We start from the raw sequence: 12,021 nt of genomic DNA on the forward strand, positions 1-12,021 counted from the left end.
GTTTCAGCCCTGCTAGTCTCAGTAGTACCCTGGGTCATCAGATGGCTTGAAGGACAAGAGGGTGATATCCTGTCTCTTCTTTGACTTTGTTGTGCTCACTGGCAAGGAGTTTCATTCACTTCTGAGAATTCACACACTCATTTTATTGCAGGCTGATGTTGATTCTGAGTTTGAGGATGCCAGCATCTTTTCATTGCCTCCCAGCTCAGTTCCAGAAGTGAAAGCTCAGTCCTAGATTCTTTTTTTATGGTGGTTCATGAAGATTTCAGTTAATCCATTTGTGGTGTCCAACAGCAACTTGAGAAGAGCCTGGTCTTGACCTTTGCCCAATTTTCTATTGGTTTATTTGCCTTTTCACATTGATTTGTTCTAAAAGCGCTTGTAAATGAAGAACATTGCCCCTTTGTCCTATCTATTGCAAATTTTGTTGTTGTTTAACTGATTTATATTCACTTTTTAAATTGTTATGTCAAATATTTATCATTTTTTTCTTTATGGCTTCTGGATTATATGGCTTCTGAGTTTGTCATGTTTGAAATCAGCTTCCCTACTTAACATTACATAAGAAACCACCTGTGCGTTTTTCTAGTACTTTTTGAAATTCTCTCTCTCTCCTTTTAAAGATTAACTCTGATCCAGCTGTAGTTCTTTTGGTATAAGATGAAAGGTAGGGAGCCAGTTTAATTTTTGTTGCTCAACCCCAGGAGTTCATGACCCTTCACTAGTGCCACATCATCAGCTAGAGAGACCTGCTGCTAATTCAGCCTGAATCTGCTGGTTCAGCCTTCAGAGGAAATCTGATTAGTTCAGAAAGCCAAGATCACCTCCCCGCAGGGCTCAGGTATCTGCTGCTGCCTCAATCAGCTAGGCTGCTCTGAATATGAAGAGTAACTGGGAAGCAAGGCGCTGCTAGATTGTCTCAAGTTGTGCTGTTTTCATTCAATCGTTATTCTCTATTCTCTTACTTTTAGCAGATGAGAAAACAAGAGGTCATGCTGCTGGTTAACAGTGGAGTCAGATTTTTTTTTTTTTTTTTTTGGAGATGGAGTTTCGCTCTTGTTGCCCAGGCTAGAGTGCAGTGGCGCGATCTTGGCTCACTGCAACCTCTTGAACCCTGGTTCAAGTGATTCTCCTACCTCAGCCTCCCGAATAGCCGGGATTACAGGCATGTGCCACCGTGCCCAGCTAAATTTTTGTATTTTTAGTAGAGACTGAGTTTCTCCGTGGTGGTCAGGCTGGTCTTGAACTCCTGACTTCAGGTGATCCACCCGCCTCAGCCTCCCAAAGTGCTGGGATTACAGGCGTGAGCCACCGCGCCCGGCCGCAGTGGAGTCAGATTTAAATGTTCCATTGCAAAGCTCATGAAATAGGAAACATTCTGTGAGGGGAATCTGGTTGGAGAATCCTGGAGGAAGAGGCATTTGACTTAGTCCTTGAAAGAACAGCATCATTTTTTAAACTTCTCATTATGGAAATTTCCCAAAAAGTGCAAAACTGGAATAGCATAATTAACCCTGATCTCCCTATCTAGCCAGTAGTAATCATCAATTTATGGCCTCAATATTGTTTCATTTATGCCATGCCCTCTTTCCTCCTTCCATCCCTACTTTTTTTTTTTTTTAGTTAAATTTTTGTTTTTGGAGACAGGGTGTTGCTCTGTCACCCAGGCTGGCGTGCAGTGGTGCGATTATGGCTCACTGCAGTCTCAACCAGCAGTCCTCCCACCTCAGCCTCCTTAGTAGTTGGGACTACAGGCACATGCCACCATGCCTGGCTAATTCATCCCCATATGTTTTTCAAAGCAAACTCAGCCATCCTATCTGTAAATATTTTATGTATCTCTAAACAAGATTTCTTCAAAGCACAATCACAATATCATTATTATACTTTAAAAAATTATAATTCTTCAATATCTTCAAATAGGTGTTCTGTACACATTGTACACATTTCCCGTATTGTCTTAAAATTTTTAAAATAGTTGTTGAATTGTCATGTATATAAGGTTCATGCATTACAATTGATGTGTCTTAATTTTCTTTTTTTTTTTTAATTACAAAGCTACCTTTAATACTTTTAAGCCCCACAGGAATAAAAAACACTGGGAAGGGCTAACCCCCTCACCCCAGGAGTGGCCCATAGGGAGAGAGGCTACCTGAGGGGAAGGAAGTACAAAAGGGACCCACTGCAGACTCATGGCAAAGGGAAGCCATCAGTGCTGGGACCTGTGGTCACTACAGGAGGAAATGTGAGTGTGGTGGGACTGGCTCCAGGCACACAAGTGAAGGGCAAGAGAGATTGGAGTGAAGCCACAAAGCTACTTGGGTTCCTCCTTCTTCTCGTTTGCCGTTTTCTGCTTCTGCTGCATGATCTCCTGAGTCCCCGGGGGTAGAGATGATAGGGCACTAGGAGGTATCAGAGGGCAAAAAGAACAAAATGCAGGGGGATGAAGGGCGCAAAAGAGAAGATGGAAGTGGATGGGACTAAGCTCACCGTTTGGCTGCTGTACTCCCATCCTAGGAGAACAAGAGGAAGAGAGCTGAGGCTCAAAAGGCAATCAGTCTCCATCCTGCAGTTGCCCAAGAGGTCAGAAGTCTGGCCACACAGGCCCAAGGCTCTCTACCGTTTGGCTGCTGTACTCCCATCCTAGGAGAACAAGAAGAAGAGAGCTGAGGCTCAAAAGGCAATCAGTCTCCATCCTGCAGTTGCCCAAGAGGTCAGAAGTCTGGCCACACAGGCCCAAGGCTCTCTATTCTTACACCAGTAAGAAGGTTGGGAGAAGGGAGGAGAACCGGGAACAGCAAGGAGGGCCAGAAGCACTGGGCTGTCATAACCACAGTTGTATCTGAAATGGGAAGCTCCCTGCCCTTGCCCTGAAGGTCAGACTGGGGGATGCTCAGAAATCAGACTCTTGTGTCCTAATTTACTTTTGATCTCTGGATTCTCTTGCCTGCTCAATCCTGTGCTTTCTTTTCCTCTGAAGGACAGTGTCACATAATGGCTGAAATCATAGATTTGCAATCAAATTAGGGCTCTGCCACTTGCTAACTGTGTGACTTGGGGAAGTTACTCAACCTCTCTGTGCCTCAGTTTCCTCATCTGTAAAATGGACATAACAGTGTCTACTCCTCAGGGCTGTTGAGAGTGTCAGTAAGCTAATGTTTGCAAAGCATTAGAGTCATGTCAAAAGCTGTGGGCTGTGGAATAGGGCCCAGGAGGGCTCACTCAAGTGAGATGGTGTGTCGTCTTTGAGATGAGCCTCCAGCTGTGCAGAGAGCCCCTTTCCTTTTCCTTTTTGCTTCCTTCTGGTTCTTGACGCGCTTCAGTTAGATGAGGTTGATAGCAGGATTTTGGACAGGTAAGACATATTTAATGGAAGCAACTTCTTTATTGTCCTTTCATTTTTGGCTTCCTCTTCCTCTGTATTTATTAAATTAGCTTTTCTCTCTCAGAAGTGTTTAACTTTTTATGGCATTATCTGGGCTTCAGCAACTTGTGATCTCCTAAGTAGAGCTTTTCAGCACTTTATAAATACGTCATATACTTTTTGTATTCCTTTGTTCCCCATCAGGAACATAGCCCCAGTCTTCAGAATAGCACAATCAGTTTTTATTCATTTAAGGAGCAGTAGTAATTTGACACTCGCTAATATGTAACAAATTATATTGGGCGTGGTAATTAGAATTGCAGCTGGTTCCTAATTATACTGTAACCTTGATGCTTACAAAAATTGAGACTGAATTCAGCATAAAATACTGGAGAATAATATTCTGCACTAGGCATTTCTGCCTTCTACTGAGCCATGGGCATTTATGAATCATAATGCCAAATTAAAAAGAATTTATTTTAAATTGGTTACAATTACAATGTTGTCCGGTGGCTCCATTCTTAAAGGTAGCTTTAAAGTCCCCCTTTTTGCTTGCTAAACTCTGGGAATATCCTTCAGGTATTATAATTAGTGTCTAAATAACCTGAGCTCAGGGGTCACTTCTGGCTGTGTGATCTGCTAGTATTCATTTAAGACTCTTTAGTACCTCAGCTTCTTTATTTGAAAAGTGGGGATATTACTCACTCTTCCCCTTAAAGAGTTTTAATGATACAGTATATAAATGAAATAAGATATAAAGCCATTAGCATAATGCCTGGCATAGAGTTAAGGACCCAGTAAAAGTTAGCTGGTCATTGTTATCGTTATAATTAATAATAAGTGATCCGGCTCCAAAGACTGCCTCTGTGACCCTCAACTTTAGCAGAATTAGTGTATTAATTCTCCTGCCACTCTGCCTTATGATAGCATGTATCATCATACATTTTGTACCAACCACTTGTCGATAAGTCAGCTCTCCCTGCTTGGGGCAGGGTTTCTGATTTATTGGGTGTTTTCTCCTCGGTGCCTGGCGCTGGGCCTAGTACACTGCAGCCTTCCCATAGGTGATTGTGTTGCATGGATGAGCAAGTAGAGCATCACCATCTAAGGAGTGGTTGTTAGCTGGGGGGTGGGGTAGTTTGGCCCCCAAGAGGATTTCTTTTAGCAACCTCTGGAGACAGTTTCTTGGTTGTTGCAGCTTGTTGGGGAAGGGGTTGCTACTCCCATCTAGTGGGTAGAGGTCAGCTTAATAACAATAATAGTAAAATCCAGAACTAGTATGTTTCAGGCTCTTTTGGCATAACAGAACCCAGCTAAAACACCACCATTCATTCTTAACTGTTATACTCTGCCTCTTAATATCAGAATTTTAATGATGATGGCTTTCTAGTTTATGTTCTACAACAGAGCAGAGTGAAATCTAACATACATCACAACCTACTGAATCCTTCTGATAAACATCTCTAGTGCCTCTGAAATGACTCGCTGATGTAATTACCCAGTGGGTTAACATTTGTGGTGTCTGATACTTTATAAGTCAACTGTTGAGTGAAATGAAGTTTTGCCAGCTGATTACATAGAAATGTTGTGGTTTGAAGAATGCTTAACAGGGCATCTTGTCTTTGTACTAATTTATATTTCAGTAACTTTTCCCGTAATGACTGCTCTTCATTTATTAGGTCGTAGGGAAACTGTAGGATGAAGGATGAGTGACTCAGTGGTTTCAATAAAAAATTATTTTCTTAAGTTTGAGATACCTTTTTCTTCTTCTCAAGTTAATGGTAACTGTGGTTTTAGGGAATTCCAAACTTTCTTTTGCAATTACTGATTGTATCAGTCAGGGCTCACTGGCAGAGAACAGAATCTACTCTAGCTGGTTTAAGCAGAGAGAGATTTATTACAGGATATTAAATGGCTTACACAATTTGTTGGGAAGGTAAAGAAACAGACTTGAGGTTGAGCTCTAAAGAATGACATCTAGAGTCTCAAGCAGAGCAGGCCACCAAGACAGCAGTGACCTCCTGTGCAGTCACAATGCTGCCAGCCAAGTGGAGAGTGTTTCAGGACCATGTGGCCACTGACATGGGAGGGCAGGAGGTTGCCACAGGAAAACTAGACACTTCCAGCAATGGTGCGTGCTTGGCAGAAACAGCAGAAGGTGCCCCCCACCTCCCAAACATTTGCCAAATCTCACTCAATTTCATCTAATCGATGGCACATAGGCCGCATAGCAGCAAGGGAGTCTGGGAATTGTAGTTTCAGCCTTCTAGTGTCTTTAGTATAGGAAGATAAAGAAGGAGGGTGGGCCCCAGCTTCTAAGTGGTTAGGTTACACCCAAGAATACTTTTCTTTGGGATTCAGGGCCATCTACTGCACTATTTCCTCAGGTTCAAAAGACTATGCAGGACTGTTTCTCCTTCTGTCTCCGTTTCCTGCTTGTCACTGCATGCTTATTTACACCCACCCACCCACACACACACCCAGAAGCTTGCTTTTGATGAGCTACCTCTTTGAGTTTGTTGTTCTTATCTAAGGCAAATATTTACTTTGTGATGGTAGAATTTTCAGTGTAAGTCTGTGCTTGTCTTGGCTTTCAGATGTTTCAGGTTTGGGAGGGTGACTGGGGAAGTATTGCTGAGGAAGGGCTGTGCTGTACAGTTGGTGACGTAGCAGCTGAGGTTGGGCCTTGGGTCCTAACGCAGTTGTTCTCAGTCCACCCACACATCGTAATTTCTTGAGGGAGCTCTGAAGATATCCATTCTAGAAATTTTCATTTGATTGACCTTTGGTATGGTTTGGGTTTTGTAAAACCTAAAAGTACCTCAGGGGACTTGAATATGCAGCGAGGACTGAGAACCTACATCTTATAATCAGTACATTAAAATTGGACATTATCTAAAGCTATGGTTCTTAAACTTTAACTGCATCAGGGTCACCTGGAGGGCTTGTTAAATCATAGGGGATTGCTGGGCCTCACCCAGTTTCTGATTCTGTGGGTCTGGGATGGGCGTGATAATTTGTATTTTTAAAAGTTCCCAGGTGATGCTGATGGTCTCCACACTTTGAGAACCATTGATCTGAAGAGAGTTGCCTATTTTCATTGTAAATGTCAGATTTTTACTGACCTGAAAGACTTTATTCTATATTCAGCACTTCCGGAGCATCTACTTTGTTTCCTGATCTTTGCCAGAGTTGCGGTTGATCTGAGGAGTAAGGTGCCCTCACAGAAATGGTGGTCTCACATCTCTACGGCCTCCCAGTGGAAGAGGAGAGCTTTGCTTTTCTTTGCATTTTATTTTTCAAATTAGCATTTCTTATTTTCATGTAGGTTTTCTTATATTCTTCCCCACCATCCTCTCTTAGATCTGACAACTATTTTGAATACACCATTCTATACCACTGTGATTTGTTAAAGTAATGAGCCTGCAACTGTGGCTTGATTCCCTTGTAAGAAAGTCTGTTTAAAAAATATTCCTACAGGTAGGAATATCTTTTCTGGTGACTCCCTACCTATGGCTGCTCTAACTCATATTAGAAGGAGAGTGAATTCATTTGTCCTGAAAGATGACTTTTGTATTCTTCTTGCCATGTTCTCCCCCACCCCCTGCCTTTTTAAAAACACCAGTTCTTGAAATTGTGTTATTGTTTTTCTTTTTATTTCTAGGATGTACCTACCTAGTATGTGTTTTGCAAGCGCTATTGATGACTTACACAATTATAACCAGTGTTTATCTTGTCAAAAAGTTTTACATATTCAGTGATTCTCAAATTTTGCTCCTGTGGAGCATAGACTCATTGAATCGACCTGAAATTTCCATACTAAAGTTAAATAATGATAGACTTTTCCCAGTTTATGGAAGAAACTATGCATAGAGTTTTTCTGTTCCAACATTGCCCCTTTCTGGGCCAGGCATGGTGGCTCATGCTTGTAAACCCTGCACTTTGGGAGGCCAAGATGGAAGGATCACTTGAGGCCAGGAGTTTGAGACTAGCTTGAGCAACATAGTGAGACTGTCTCTACAAAAAAATTAAAAAATTAGTGGGGCCTGGTGACACATGCATTTAGCCTCAGCTACTCAGGAGGCTGCGGTGGGAGGATTGCTTGAGCCCAGGAGTGTGAGGCTGCAGTAAGCCATGATCGCACCACTGCACTCCAGCCTGAGTGACACAATGAGACCCCCAACTAAAAAAAAAAAAACAAAAAACACCAAAACCCTCTCTTTTTCCCTTAAATTTGGAATCAGAGTAAAATGTTATCAAATTTCAACAAAATTCTTTATCTTGTTAGCAAATAATATTTCATAGTAATCTGTAAAGGACCCCTTTCTTCTTAGTGAATTACTCTGTATGTTTGAAAACCAGTTACTTGATTTAAAATTCTTGATATAAAATTTTTGTTTTAATGTTGGAATCTATTCTTACAAATGCAAATTCAGAAGAAGAATGATAAAGAAAATCAGGCAGTTATAACAATAGTAGCTGTAAATATTTGCATGCTATTAATATATGAGAAAAAATGTAACAGTGAAAGTAAGCCTTCTGGAAACAATCTAAAGTTTGATGACTCTTCTAAACCCCAAGAATGAACTAAGTCTAATAATTCCAGGCTTCTAAAGCCCAAGAATGAACTAAGTCTAATAATCCCAAGCTTATGTGATGCAAAGTATGCATGCTGGACAGCTGTTCTGAATTGACTTTAAAAGGGTGGCTACATTTCTGTGGCTTCCTTTTTCCAGCTCATAGAACTTCCTGGGTATTGGTTTTGCCACCAGGTAGAATTCATTGAAATACACCTTTAAAAAACTGGTACATCTCATGGTAACTTTGCATTGTCTTCAATTAAGTTGTGTAAGTGTTCTTCATTCGTAGCAAATGACACTTAAACAAGAAGATAGGAATGGGAGGTAGCAGTATAAATGGAAATTCCAAACAGCCACACAGCATTTGACTGGTGAATAATAGATGGAATTACTATAGAGATGAGGCCCAGGAGGCTGGTAGTAATTTTTCTGAATCCATCCCCTGTTGAACCATACTTATCTATCCTTAAATAGAATGTACCAGGACCTGAGCCAAATTTTAGTGGGCCTCAGAGAAATCTTGTGGTGATCATTAACCATTTGCTGTACCTGGAACTCTGGGTTGGGGATAGGGTAGCTGAGACAATTATCAGTTAGGATGGCCACAATGTTTATTTAGTGGTTTAGTGAGTGTGTTTGAAGACCCATGAGTTTCTTTCTCTTCTCTTTTGCTAATTTATCCCTTCTAAATTATGAGCCAGTTTACCCATCATTTAGATTTCTTAAGGAGTAAATATGGTAGAACATAAACATCTTTGGATAAATAATACAAATAGTAATAGATACCATTTATTGAACACTTTAACTGCGTGGCCCTTTTGGTGCTAAGCACTTTGTGTAATTATCTCATATTACTTTTCTAGCTGTCTAGGACTCCCCATTTTATAAATGAGGAAAGTGAGGCTGAGAGGTCAGGGCCTCCAAGTCACATGGCTAGTGAGTTTATGAGGTTGGTCCTGCTCCCTATTTGAGGATGATCTGACACTAAGGCCATGTTCTTTTTTTTTAATGAAGATGGGGTGTCACTATGTTGCCCAGGCTGATCTCAAACTCCTGGGCTCAAGTGATCCTCCTACCTTGGCCTCCCAAAGTGCTGGGATTATAGGTATGAGCCACCATTCCTGTAAGATCATGTCCTTAATCACAGCATTGGACAGACACTACACACTGTTAGGAGAAATTGGGAGAGTTTCGATTTTTAGGCTTGTACTATATTGCAGTTATGTACCACATAAGGATGTTTTCATCAATGAAGGACTGCATATATGATGGTGGCTCCATAAATTATAGTGGAGCTGCCCTGTACAGGTGTTCCACTTTTTATCTTTTAAAACCATATTTTTACCACACCTTTTCTGTGTTTAGATACTTGTTTTACAGTTGCCTACAGTAATCAGTATAGGAACATGCTGTATAGATTTGTAGCCTAGGAGCAATAGGCTATCTCATTTGCCTAGGTATGTAGTAGGCTACACCATCTAGGTTTGTATAAATACACTATATGATGTTCACACAATGATGAAATCACTTAACAATGCATTTTTCAGAATGTTATCCTGTTGTTAAGTGATGCATGACTGTATTATATTGCCAGCCAATGCAAGTTATCAACACTTTGAAGCTGCCTGTAATGTGGGTCTGTAGGAAGGCCACTACGGTAAGAGATGGAATATTTGGGATCTGATCTCAGCTCAGAAAACATTTAGAAATGTCAGCGCAGATTGGCACTTAATCTGACTTTTTGGGGGAAATAATTGATGCTTTCTGAGCTTTGGTTTCCTCTTCCGTAAAATTAGGGCAGTAATATCCATCTTATCTGACTGATTTGCAGTGAGAATCCAATGAGATAATAGTCTTGCTTAGAAAACTGTAAATGTTAGGCAACATGCCTTATAAGTGTTGGGTCATTCTCTGTCTTTGTTTTGATTTGTGTTCTCTGCCCTAGACCCTGAGAAGGTTACCAAGTGAACACTTTTTTTCCCCCTTTGAGGTGTAGTTCTGATGGGGAGCACTGAATATACATTTCAGGATCCTTAAGCAGAAATGTGCTATGAAAATTGAGGGCAGGGGAGGTTCACTCTGAAATAGCATTGCCCAGGGAAGACCTTACAAAGTTCATGGCATAAAGAATTAATTCTATTTTAGAATTATGAAGAATACTTCATTTTGTGGAAAATTTATTTTGCTTTTAAGAGGAAAACAGTTAAGAACTTAGGGTACCATATGCTTTTGAAAAAAGTGTTATGTACTTCCATGAGATGTGGGACTCTTACCATCAAGGAGGAGATTTTTCTGCTCTTAAAGTGGAGGATGGGGGCATTTTTATGCTGTCCCATCTTCTCTTGTGTTCGTCCTACCCTACCTTTCTCAGAATAGAGACCTGAGAGGAGGGAGTCCTCTCTGAAGCTTTTAGGGCAGCAGAGTCATTCATCTTAGGTTAACTAGCAGTACATTTTCTTCTCCTCTATTGAACAGCAGAGAACACTTACTAATTCAGGATTTTTAAAAAGATTAAAAATTCATGGCTGGGCACAGTGGCTCATGCCTGTAATCCAAGCGTTTTGGGAGTCTGAGGCGGGCAGATCACCTAAGGTCACGAGTTGGAGACCAGCCTGGCCAGCATGATAAAACCCCATCTGTACTAAAAATAAAAAATTAGCCGGGCATGGTGGTGCATGCCTATAATCCCAACTACTTGGGAGGCTGAGGCAGGAGAATCGTTTGAACCTGGGAGGCTGAGGTTGCAGTGAGCTAAGACTGCATCATTGCACTCCAGCCCGGGCAACAAGAGTGAAACTCCATCTCAAAGAAAAAAAAAAAAAAGTATTACAAATTCTTATGAATAGCCTTGGTGGTTACAAGCACTCAGCTGAAATGAAGAGTTATCAGTCTTGCTTTGGGAAACAAGGTGACCAACCGTCTGGTTTCAGAAAGACTACTCCCATTCTAGTGATTAGTTAATAAAATTATTCCTGACAGTGGAGAGCCTAGGAGCTCAGGCAGTTCCATATTTAGAGACAGAGAACTCATTGTCCAAAGATCTCAGAACAGCCTTCACTAGCTCACAGAAGGGATTTAGGACAATTTGCATAAGTCTCCCTGTGGATAGCAACATGGGTCCAGTGTTGGGTGGTTCCAGGAACCTCTCCTTGGCTTCATCATGGGGTGGCTCTGTGCTTGGTGAGAACCCAGTCTCATGATGTTTTTTGCTAGGAGGATTGGGTGTTGGGACATTGAATAAACCCACTGTTTGGTTCCGCATAAGGGCTCTTTTGTGTTGGCCTGAGGAAGCCATGTTCAAGTTTGTCTTGCTTTTCCCCAGCAATGTTTTTGGACTTTGTGGCCTGCAGAATTAAGCACAACACCCATTCTGAGCGAATCTGTCAATTTTTGCTCTTCAAAGATAACCACAGCCACTTGTATTTCTAAAATATGTAGAATAATATCATACCTTTGGAGACCTATGATTTATTAATTAAAAACTGAGGAGAGGAGGAGAGGTTCTTTGGCATGCCCAGGTAGTGAGGTATACATGCCTGTTCATGGTGAAACTGTGAGAAGTAACTCCCTTGAGTTAATATGATTTCCCTAGTTCACTGACTTCTTTAAGAAATATGTTCTCTTGGCTGGGCACGATGGCTCACGCCTGTAATCTTAGCACTTTGGGAGGCTGAGGCGGGCAGATCACTTGAGGTGAGGAGTTTGAGACCAGCCTGGCCAACATGGTGAAACCCTATCTCTACTAAATATACATAAATTAGCTGGGAGTGGTAGTACGCGCCTGCAGTCCCAGCTACTCAGGAGGCTGAGGCAGGAGAATTGCTTGAACCTGGGAGGCGGAGGTTGCAGTGAGCCGAGATTGCACCACTACACTCCAGCCTGGGCAACAGAGAGAGACTGTCTCAAAAAAAAAAAAAAAAAAAGAAATATGTTCTCTTGCATAGTTGACAAACATTTGTATACTTAAATTCTCCTGTGAAAGGGCATGGTTTACACTGGATTATAAGTAAAAAATGACAGGTGTTTGCAATGTTTCACCTTTTCTTTTTAAGAAATGATATACATTCAACATTAGAT

The 12,021-nt window shown here is 41.3% G+C and overlaps 1 protein-coding gene across 1 annotated transcript in view; it reads left to right on the plus strand.

Annotated features, from left to right (window-relative positions):
- The window catches only part of SLC25A13 (solute carrier family 25 member 13), a 203,082-nt gene that overhangs the window by 13,023 nt on the left and 178,038 nt on the right, over positions 1–12,021 (plus strand). The window lies entirely within an intron of this gene.

This window comes from Gorilla gorilla, chromosome 6, assembly GCF_029281585.2.
Source record: "Gorilla gorilla gorilla isolate KB3781 chromosome 6, NHGRI_mGorGor1-v2.1_pri, whole genome shotgun sequence".
Classification (NCBI taxonomy): domain Eukaryota; kingdom Metazoa; phylum Chordata; class Mammalia; order Primates; family Hominidae; genus Gorilla; species Gorilla gorilla.